Raw genomic sequence first — 12500 nt, forward strand, 5'->3', positions numbered from 1 at the left:
AAAATGAGGTCTCTTATCTAGGGCAAGGATAAGCCACTAGTACTGTACCATCAGGTTTACAGTCAAAACACATATATGTAGTTTTTAGGGTGTTTCCATAAAAAGCAAGAGAATTATCGCTGTTAAAAGACATGAGCATCCCTCAGTCATGACGAAGCAATGGAATCTTAGACAGATGATTGCAAGGCTCCCTTATCAACCCAGAGTACTAGGACCTCTGATAAAGACTCTAAAAGCCCCAAGTTCCCAGAGGAAAACCATAAAAGATTATATTGTACAGTACTTCTGTTGTACAACATGAGCTGTGTGGCTTAACTTAGATTCAATGCTTGCATGAAGCTAAAACAATCATACTACTGTGCCTTCTATAAAGCTTAGATAGACCTTAATGCAGTCTGCATTATAGATCCTGTATTTGTAAGTGCATTCATGTACTGTACATATACAGAAATCAACAGCACTACCTATCTCTTACTAACAAATGTTGTCTTAAGACATCACGGAAAGGATTCTAACCTTTCTCTGAACAGAACAAATGTACGTTTACATTACTTCACCATAATGAAAGTGTAAAAACAATGTATAAAGGTGTTGCATTAGTTTCTAAAACTCATTGTGCCGCTACCAGGTAGATCATCCCATATTCGTGTTGCCACCTAACCCGTAGGTATGGAGAATGCTGGTTGTTAACCACTAAAGCTTCAGGAACTATTGGAGCCGACACTTGGAGGTGGCTGTGGAGGACTAACTTAGTCAACTAAGGAAGTCTGGCTTGATGCTGAAGAATTTCCCTGTAGGATGGCAGAAAGGAGCTATCGCCGAAACCTGTCCGTTCAGTAGACGAGTGCTGATAGAAATGGCTCAAAAGAGAATAGCGTGAACAGTTGCATGAACGTTGGGGGAGTGGTATTCAAAAAGAAGCAATGGGCTTTGAATTGATCACTACTTTTCCCAAAAATGCTAAGGAGAAAGGCTCCTGTAGAATAGAGAACAGATCCAAGGTTACATGTCCGTCAGGTCTACGGTAATGGAGTGGTCTTAATTCTTATGATGGGCTATACTCCATTAGTCGTGCCTGTCTTCAATGGTGTTTGGGGAACCATGCACACACATCAATGAATGATATCCAGTTCTCCGTCAAATACACCATTCGTAAGAGTAAACAGTATCAGTCCGTAAACCTTCTCAGCAGGCATAGTGTAACCTCCAGACAAAGTTACAACAAAAGGCTCACAGCAATTTCTATTGCTTTCATCATGTCCCTCAATGATTTCCTAAAAGTGTTAGACGAGGTTCACCTGGCTTAGACATCAGCGAGACTGCTTGAGTCTCGCTTGCCTGAAATGGGAAAAGAGTCTGCCTTTGGCTGCATTTCTTCCAGGAAACAGAAAACTGTGTGTTTTACATTACCAGGGAGATGTTCCACATGCAATTACTTGTCAATAAAGGCGCATGTAAATTGTTCGTCCCAGCCATCCCGAACAAACGAATAAAACCAGGCCCCAACATCTTCCAAGTGTCTACTGCAAACAACACCCCAATTAGGAATTATGGAACCAGCAAAAGTAACGTTCAATGGCAAATGATTCAGACATTAATCTCTGCTGACGTCACTGTCGGACACGTTACTTGGAAAAGATTTCCTGAGGCCACATGATATGTCGGTAGATAAATACTGTAAACACAGCCTTTATTCAAAGACATACCCCTATAGTCCCCATCACTCCAAGGGCTATAGCAAGTTTTGCGCTAGACCTGAAATCTCTAAGCTACATTAGTAGAAAATACAATTATGACAGGGGAAGGGATGGAGGAGGTAATCCCTTACATCAATGTATTAAAAAAAAAAAAAAAAAAAAAAAAAAAAAAAAAAAAAAAAAAAAAACCAGCCCAGAATCCTATATAACTTCTGCACCCTGCGATTACATAAGAGGAGGAATGTATGGGAGCCGTTGGCCAACCGTATCCCTTGGCCATCACTGTACAGTACTGTACTGTTTAGTACACGCATAAAAAGCAGCATATTTATAATTGTGCTTCTGATAACCGTCATCAACAAAGTTAATCATGGCCCAAAAAACAAAGAATTATTCTGCAAAGTGATTGTATTATAACTTTATATGCAAACGGAAGATGAACAGTTACCGAGAAAAGCAGCAAATATAAAAGTGAATATATCAGTGAGGGGCCGAACCCCCTTCTTGTCTTGCTCTGATAAGCTATGCTCCGAAGAAATAAATGCCAGCATCAACGAGTCTCATACTCGCTTTTGGAATCCCCTGGGAAGTGACCATTCAGGAGAGGGGCATTGAAGTCATTGGCGTGATGGGTGACCATCGGCTGAAAGAGGTGGAAGCAAACTATCCATACCCTCAGCTTGCTGAGAAAGCTGAGGCTGAGGGCAGGCATAGAAAGCAAAAGGTTGCAAAACTTGGCCGCAGCAAGTTTCTGACTTCACCCCGAAGGGATCCCCTGACGGGAAACCCTGAGGGGTACCAGTCAGTAACTGCTCTCATCTAACTAACGGTGTAGCAAGAACGAGAAAAGCAAAAGGAGCTGAGACTACTGTACTGTGGGCACTACGGGCAGAGACATGGGAGGTTCCTTAGACCTACAACCTTCGGAAACTCTAAGAAGGAAACCAAAGTCTTCCCCTGGGAAGGCACGTATGCGCGCCCGATGTGTCCCTGTCCGCAGAGCCTCAACAAGCCGTTCCTTAGAGGATGAACCTGAAACCCCCAAAGGAAGGCAACAGCTGTCGCAAAACGTCAAGAGTCTCCCCTACCTTTATGGTCATTATGAAAAATGGGTTGCATACATTTGGTCATACCTCTCCCCGTCGGAGGATGGAGAAACTTCTAAACAAAACCTATTTGTAAGTAAAGTTGCTAGATCACGTGGCTCCACTACATCTAGCGTAAGATCCAACACATAACGAAGCAACTGCTGTACCCCAAGGAAGGGGACAAAAGAAAAGGTAAAAGACCCAGTCAATTATCTTTTACTCTAAACTTACATTGCCATCGCTATCTCATACGATACGTTTCTTGTCCCACGAAGGAGCTAGGTTTGCTACACGATCTGTTTATGAACTACCACTAGGCAAAGGATACAGTTCTAGCATCCTGGGACCTGTAGGTTTATCTCATAGGTAAGGAGCAGAGACGGTTCTGTCCTTAACCATCTCTAGCCTTCAAGACTTGTGCCCCAGACAGGTTCTACCCAAGAGCTGGTATATTATTATTATTATTATTACTATCCAAGCCACAACCCCAATTGGAAAAGCAAGATGCTACAAGCCCAGGGGCTCCAACAGGGAAAAATAGCCCAGCGAGGAAAGGAAATAAGGAAACAAATAACTGAAGAGAACATATTAACAATAAATCCTTCTAAAAAAAGTAACAACGTCATAACAGATATGTCATATATAAACTATTAACAACGTCAAAAACAAATATGTCATATATAAACTATAAAAAGACTCATGTCCGCCTGGTCAACAAAAAAGCATTTGCTCTAACTTTGAACTTTTGAAGTTCTACTGATTCAACAACCCGATTAGGAAGATCATTCCACAACTTGGTAACAGCTGGAATAAAGCTTCTAGAGTACTGCGTAGTATTGAGTCTTATGATGGAAAAGGCCTGGCTATTAGAATTAACTGCCTGCCTAGTATTACGAACAGGATAGAATTGTCCAGGGAGATCTGAATGTAAAGGATGGTCAGAGTTATGAAAAATCTTATGTAACATGCATAATGAACTAATTGAACGACGGTGCCAGAGAATAATATCTAGATCAGGAATAAGAAATTTAATAGACCGTAAGTTTCTGTCCAACAAATTAAGATGAGAATCAGCAGCTGAAGACCAGACAGGAGAACAATACTCAAAACAAGGTAGAATAAAAGAATTAAAACACTTCTTCAGAATAGATTGATCACCGAATATCTTAAAAGATTTTCTCAATAAGCCAATTTTTTGTGCAATTGAAGAAGACACAGACCTTATATGTTTCTCAAAAGTAAATTTGCTATCGAGAAACACACCTAAAATTTTGAAAGAGTCATACAAATTTAAAGAAACATTATCAATACTGAGATCCGGATGTTGAGGAGCCACCGTCCTTGACCTACTTACAATCATACTTTGAGTTTTGTTAGGATTCAACTTCATACCCCATAATTTGCACCATGCACTAATTTTAGCTAAATCTCTATTAAGGGATTCACCAACCCTAGATCTACATTCAGGGGATTGAATTGATGCAAAGAGAGTAGCATCATCTGCATATGCAACAAGCTTATTTTCTAGACCAAACCACATGTCATGTGTATATAGTATGAAAAGTAATGGGCCAAGAACACTACCCTGTGGAACACCGGATATCACATTCCTATACTCACTATGGTGCCCATCAACAACAACTCTTTGAGATCTACTACTTAAAAAATCAATAATAATGCTAAGAAACGACCCACCCACTCCCAACTGTTGGAGTTTGAAAACTAGGGCCTCATGATTAACACGGTCAAAGGCAGCACTAAAATCAAGGCCAATCATGCGAACTTCCCGACCAGATATAGATCCGATATGTCCAATTTTGTGAGCTCAAACCCGGGATGACTGATTTGATTCCTTGCCAGATGGAGGAGCATGTTTGAATATAATCCAAAGACAGAAATAAACAGCGTTCCTATTACTTGGTCTCCTCGCTAGTCAGAGAAGCACTTCTGTATGTCCCATGAAGCCAGACAGAAACAGTACCACAAACAGGATTTATAGAACCTACAAAAGTAAGTGTTCACTGGCAAATGATTAAGAGATATTAATCACGGCAGTCATCAGCGTCAGTCCCGCTACTTGGAACAGATTTCCTGAGGGCACACGATATGCCAGTAGATGAATACTGTACAGTCAGTTATTCACGCACGCACCCGTATAGGCCCCATCACTCCAAGGGCTGTAGCAAGTTATGCGCTAGACCTGAAATCTCTTCCTTACATTAGTAGAAAATACAATTATGACAAGGGAAGGGATGGATGATGTAAGCCCTTCCATCAATGTAATACAAAAACACTGCAAAAAACAGCCCAAAATCCTATACAACGTCTGCAGCCTGCGACCCCATAAAGAGGATAAATGTATGGGAGCCATTGGAAAATCGCATCCCTTGCCCTTTACTCGCCCTTTTGTAGGGAGGAAATGAACGTAAGACGCAGTTTTTTATCTGTAACTACAGAACTAATAAACCGCACTTTGACCATTTCAAAAGAAAACTATGCAGGGCCAGTCCAATACAGTACTACACAAAAAGAAGTAGTGTACAGTACTGTATATACTTTGAGATGAATAACACAAAGCCCTCTTGAGTAAAGACAAAGGTATGAGAGAAGCAATCCCAGACAAACAAAGCCTGTCTAAAATTATCAGAATACTCAGTGCTAAGACATTCATCTACTTGATGATACTCTTCATACATCTCAGCTTGAATAATCCTTAAGAATTCAGAAGATTTACTAATCACAGATTCTGAAGGTGGGACATCCATCTCTAGAAACTGTAAGACGTAGCAACCAGAGGTGAACGAGCATCAGGAATCATACGCATGAACAGCTAAAGGAGTGGGAAGGAAGCATAAACATTGGGCTCGGCAGTAGTCGAAGTGGGTTATGTGAGCGTAGTTGCAGGAACAGAGGACCAGAAACCGTTGACATAGCAGTGTAGTGAAAACCGCAGATGCTTCAGATGCCACAAAGAAATCAGAGCAAAGGTTACAACCACAGTCGAAGGTGGGTAAGCCGCAAGCAAAACAAAAACCGCAGACATAGGAAGCCGAGGTGAATCACCGGGCACACGTAGACAAAACACTCAAATGATGCTGAACGTCCCTTGCCTCAAATAGAGATGGACTTGTGGTGCACCAAAAACTATGCCTCCATAAAATGCACATATCTGTAGCAGGCAGAAGACAAGTTTAAATGTTTAAAGGCTGTCATAAATGGCAGAGGCAAGGGACAGTGGCATTGCCCTGATTAGCAAAAAATGCCCTAGGGACACTACAAGAAACTATCGTGCTTGAGGGGGACGCAAACCCCAGTCTGGTAAATCACCAGGCATGGACGTTTCCATACCACCAAGAAGAATGAAGACTTACAGGGATGGAGGTTGAAACATGATCAACTTGGTTAGAAAGCAATTTGAAGTTGAATACCATTTCTATAATAATAGTATCCAATCACTTTTCCATAGGGGTGTTAACAAAGCTTCTCCTCCCCTTGCCATCAAAAGTACATAGGATACACTTTTCCCATGCGCTGCACCCTTACAGGAACTTAGCGAACGTGTCTCTGCTTAGACGTTCATCACAAGAATTATACCCACTCAATTATCATGTATCAAACGTCACCACAGATAAGTGCTGTACTGGAAACTGTAGGGTTAGCTATAAAGTATACACTTCAAGTCAATAAACCACCAGCCCCCATAAAATATTCAATTAGAAAATTGTTATGGCACCTTATGTTTACTATTACAAAACAGACATTAAGTTAGGTAGTGCGTATCGCAACCAATCAATAATTCACGCTGATTGCCCAATCCACAGAAGAAGTTTTTGTCCTGTAACTATAGTGTGCTACACAAAACTATGGTTAAACTTATCCTTAATCTATTCTAAATTACCACACAGTAAATGATATACAGTATTTGTGTTGTGCAAGAAATAAAGTACTGTACAGTACTGTACTGTTAAGTACACACATAAGAATCCGTATACTTATAATTGTGCGTCTGATAACCGTCATCATCAACAAAGTTAATCATGGCCAAAAAAGCAAAGAATTACTCTGCACAGTGATTGTATTATAACTTTAAATGCGAACGGAGGATGAACAATTACCGAGAAAAGCAGCAAATATAGAAGTGGATATATCAGTAAGGGGCCGAACCCCCTTGTTGTCTTGTTCTGATAAGCTATGCTCCGAAGAGATAAATGCCAGCATCAGCGAGTCTTATACTCGCTTGTGGAATCCCCTATGAAGTGACCACCAATGGAGGGAGGAGCAGCAGGGACAACAAGGTGCAAAGATACGACAGCCCAAGATAAACGAACAAGCACTAGTCGTCAAAACACTCGTGCGATAAATATTATCAGATGGACTTCTATAAAAGTAGGCGATGGATTGGATTAGATTTATGAATTTAGGCAATATATGATGGGGGCTAGTGCCTGCAGGCCCATTCACTGCCCAAGTGCAACTAGAGGAGAACACCAAAACAGTTACACTATTTACTAAAAGTTAAATAAGCTGGACAGTAAGATGGAAGGAAGAAGGAACAGAGGTAAATTAGCTGGCTATAAAGCAAGCGCAATTAGGATCCGAAGGTAACTGCAAAGACAGTCTATTACAAAAATACCTTGCTTGACGGTACATTCGGGCTCACAATTCTATCTTGTTTCTCTTCCTCTTGCTTTGTTAGTTTTTATAGTTTATACAGGGAAATATTTATTTCAATGTTACTGTTCTTAAAATACTTTATTTTTCCTTGTTTCCTTTCCTCACTGGGCTACTTTCGCTGTTTGAGCCCCTGGGCTTATAGTATCCTGCTTTTCAAACTAGGGTTGTAGCTTGGCAAGATATAATAATGATAATAATACGAATAATATAGAGTACCACATGACATGCAATGAGACCACTAACCTCTCTATGGAGCAGTCACTGATAATGTGTTGTCTTAAGACATGACCAATATGGTGAATTCTAAAGAAAAATAAGGCCATATCAAGACAGCAATTGGACATAGTGGTCAAATAGACGTACTGATAGGCTATCATACAATAATAACTCAAACAGATGATGAGAAGAAATTGATATTTCAAACATGGATTCCAGTTGCGTCAATAATAAACAAACAAGGGGGTTGTGTACAATAGCGGCCACCTATTACTACTACTTGCTAAGCTACAATCTTAGTTGGAAAAGCAGGATGCTACAAGCCCAGGGGCTCCAACAAGGCCCAGTGAGGAAGGAAACTAGGAAATAAGTGTGTTATTAACACTTAAAATATATTTTAATAACAGTAACAGCATTAAAATAAATATTTCTTATATAAACTATAAAAACTTTAACGAAAGAAGGGAAACAAGACAGAACAGCATGCCCGAGTGTACCCTCAAGCAAGAGAACTCTAACCCAAGACAGTGGGAGGTCATGGTACAGAACCTATGGCACTACCCAAGACTAGAGAACAATGGTTTGATTTATGAGAGTCCTTTTTCTAGAAGAGCAGCCTACCTTAGTTATAATGACGGACTACCAAGAATACGGCAGTGTAAGGGGGATCGCAGAGGGACGTCAGCCCCCCCCCCCCCCCCACCTTCCCCGTTAGGTAAGTAGGTAAGGACACGGATCGTAAGTTAGGTTTAGGATAATTCACTATGCAAGCAGGAGGAACTGGCCGCTGTTATACAAAGGCCCCAAAACAAGTATGTAACACATCTAATGAAATTTCTACAATGGAATTGGTGACTATGAAGGGTTTCATTGTAGTGTATTACAGGGCAATGTAACCTAGGAAAACAACTACTTACTGTATTCTTATAGAAAAAATTACGCTCTCTTGGAAAACGACTCGTTCCCGTCGCAAATGAATAGTTTCAGAGATGTATATACATCTATATCCTCCAATAATGGGGGACCTCAGTGGGAACTCGGGGTTTCGGGTGGGGAAAACATACTAGGGAATCGATATATAAACGTAAAACAAGTCTTTTCTTCTCTATACATTACCTTCTTGAAATTATAATAATCGGAGGAAAATACAAAACAGTATATCTGGATAAACTTTGGAGGCGCCGTTGCAAAGATTGTGTCATGAAAAAATACAGTAACCAATGCTGCCAAAGTCCGACTCTCCTATTTTTTCTTGCCACTTTCCCTCTCGTAGTGAAAGGCTATTTGGGGTGTAAATAGCTATGAGATGTGTCAAGATACGTCCTTACGCGATATCCCTTAAGGAAATTTAAGGGATACTCGCTCCAGGAGTTAGAATTCTGGGTACCTTCGGTAAATTCTCTGGGATATATCACTGTAGTCCCATATAACTTAGGAAGCTACTAATGAAGGAACTTCCATCAGGACGACATGGCTCTTTCACCCAAAAATAGATTTTTCACTACGCTCAAAATACGTTTATATTTCTGTTAACCAATCAGGAACCGATACGTATTCAAAGTGTACACAAGGGGGTTGACAACTGGTATTTCCCTACCCCCTTCCTTTGTCTCTTTAAGCCGTCTGTTCATCCCTCTTCCACGAAGCCCTTTTCCTTTGTAACCTTTGAACTAGTCAGGTGTCCACCATTTCGAGTGAGATTTATTTTTTCGTATTTTACAATGGAGGAAATTATAGATACTTACTTGTAACGGCTGCAGTATTCCGTAGCTAAAAGCATTTGCTAAATTCCATGGTGATTTTTATGATTCTTCTGCCAATATTGATATTTTCCTGAAATCACACAATGTAATTCCTCATCGTTTGCAGTGCCCCAAGTGTCGTTCCCCCTATCTTACAGGAAAGATATTCACGTGTTTTATTGCAATGCCGAATCCACCATACCTAAAACCAAAAAGAAAAGTCGTTGTGGTTATACCGTTACTTCCTATAAAGGTACATTTTGGGGAAAAAGTCTTCTACCCCCATGGAAGACTCCCGTGACCCGCAAGTTTCATCGTCTTCTTTTAAAACGTAAGGAGAATTTTACCGTTTTCAGTAAATACCTGAGGTTTGTGACCTGTCATACAACTAGGATAGGTTAGGTGGGTTTGTTAGGTTCTGCGCCCTTTTTGTACCATTTATATAATGAGTAAAACTTATATGGAAAAATTATTTAAAATACGTATGGAAATATCGATCATTGCTATCGTTAGTAATGTCATCGTGCCGTTGGTAACTCTGTGTACCATACGTCAACGTTGGTAACACTGTGTATTATTGGTAACGTTGCTAATGTTATCGTTCGCAGTACATTCGTTTAAGTGACACCGTTGAAGAAATGCTTATATTTGAATATTTTAACACAACGTATATACTCATGTAATGTTTGACCCCCCTATTTTGCCTTCAAAATCATGAATTCATCATATACCTCCTGTAATGTTCGAGTCTTGATTTTGGCAGAAGGCTAGAGGTCTTTTATCTCCAGCATACCATAATTACCAACAAAGTAAGGGTTATGCCTAAGTGCAACAAACAAATGTATAAAACAAATCGGAACAACACCTAAATACTAACATCTGTTTACAGTAACAATTGAGTATTCAGCGTACATTTTCTAGCGAACCCTTTAGTTGCAAACGGCCGATTATCATCACCGCCTAATAGCTTTCAAAAACAAGCAAACACTACATGTAGCAAACAAAATTAGTTCATCGTTTTGAGTAAAAAATTACCATTACCGGTAATTGCCGGTAAATACGGTGATTATAATTACCCGTTATGCTAATCATTTTTTTTCCTCAATATATATGAATAAGAACTTACTCATAACCCATCAAGCTACCAAGAAATATAAAAAATTTACTGCAAAATTCAAGCTTCAAGTTATTGCAGCCGCTGTCCGCTGAAACGACAAATAACACTCAAGCCGTAAATATGTTAGGAGTTACCGAAAATAGCGTTCGAATTTGGAGAAAAAAAATGTGGATTCAATTAAGAAAAATGTTTGCGGTTTATTATTAATACCAATTAACCCTTTTACACCCAAAAGGATGTACTGGTACGTTTCACAAAAGCCATCCCTTTACCCCCATGGACGTCCTTGCAAAAAAATACTATAAAAAAATTTTTTTTCATATTTTTGATAATTTTTTGAGAAAATTCAGGCATTTTCCAAGAGAATGAGACTAACCTGACCTCTCTATGACAAAAATTAAGGCTGCTAGAGCAATTTAAAAAATATATATTGCAAAATGTGATGGGAAAAAAATAACCCCCTGGGGGTTAAGGGTTGGAAATTTCCAAATAGCCTGGGGGTTAATATACCATACCAAGTAAAATAAAATGAGCCTAATTTTTTCATTAACCATACCACGTTATAACATACTCAACCCGACTGTTTGCTAGCTTCATACCTGCTGCGTTATGGTAAAGTCATTACTCGTAGCGGAAAAAGACTACTTCTGATGGTTTAGGAAATAAAATCCATGCTAATAAGCCTGGTGTTAAATGAACATGGTTAGTACTGTTTATATAGGCCTAGCCTATGTTTACCTACCGGTAGGTAAACTTATAGGCCTATACGTGTAAGCAAAGCCTACGATTACCTATCGGTAGGTAGCATAGCCTAGGGTAACGTTCGCGTAGGCCTAGCTTACGTTTACCTACCGGTAGGCCAGAAATTTTTACTTTTTCAAATATATATCTCGTGTAATGTTCGACCCTTACTTTATTAACTGAAAAATAGGCCTTCAAAAATCAAACATTACATGAGTATATGGTATTATATATATATATATATATATATATATATATATATATATATATATATATATATATATATATATAATATATATATATATAATATATATATATATAATATATAAAGTATGATTTCAAACAATTCTTAAAACAGAACGCTCAGGAAGTACGCTATCAGCTGATATAGACCACCATCGTACATACAGAATGTACACGCGCACACCTACATAAGCGTACACTACCACCATCGTACGTACAGAATGTACACGCGCACACACTACCACCATCGTACGTACAGAATGTACACGGGCACACCTACATAAGCATACACACTACCACCATCGTACGTACAGAATATGCACGGGCACACCTACATAAGCCCTACATAAGGGCTCCAACAGGGAAAATAGCACAGTGAGGAAAGGAAACAAGGAAATATAAAATATTCTAAGAACAGTAACAACATTAAAATAAATATTTCCTATATATACCCTAAAAACTTCAACAAAACAAGAGAAATTAGATAGAATAAAGTGCCTGAGTGTACCCTTAAGCAAGAAAACTCTAGCCCAAGACAGTAGAAGACCATGGTACAGAGGCTATGGCACTACCCAAATCTAGAGAACAATAGTGCTGTAGTTAACCCCTCGAGTGAAGAAGAATTGTTTGGTAATCTCAGTGTTGTCAGGGGTATGAGGACAGAAGAGAATCTGCAAAGAATATGCCAGACTATTCAGTGTATGTGTAGGCAAAGGGAAAGTGAACCGTAACCAGAGAGAAGGATCCAATATAGTACTGTTTGGCCAGTCAAAGGACCACATAATTCTCTACCAAATGAATTTTGGGGTTACAGCATATAGAAAGGAGTACAACCTCACGAATTGCCAACAATGACCTACAGAAGAGAGAAACACAGAGATAAAATCCCACATTCAAATCATAACACATTATGCTCCATCATCACACTGCACAGCACACCCACAATGAATGCCAAGAAAGCTGTCTATATAAGGCTGTACAT

General features: G+C 39.5%; 1 long non-coding RNA gene across 1 annotated transcript in view; it reads right to left on the reverse strand.

The window, feature by feature from the left end:
• Window positions 1–9615, reverse strand: part of LOC137635940 (uncharacterized) — a 34457-nt gene extending 24842 nt beyond the window's left edge. The window contains exon 1 of the long non-coding RNA XR_011042826.1: window positions 9421–9615. This is a non-coding gene — a long non-coding RNA (uncharacterized lncRNA). The remainder of the gene's footprint in view (window positions 1–9420) is intronic.
• Window positions 9616–12500: the final 2885 nt, after the last annotated feature.

The sequence above is a fragment of the Palaemon carinicauda genome, unplaced genomic scaffold, assembly GCF_036898095.1.
Source record: "Palaemon carinicauda isolate YSFRI2023 unplaced genomic scaffold, ASM3689809v2 scaffold20, whole genome shotgun sequence".
NCBI lineage: Eukaryota > Metazoa > Arthropoda > Malacostraca > Decapoda > Palaemonidae > Palaemon > Palaemon carinicauda.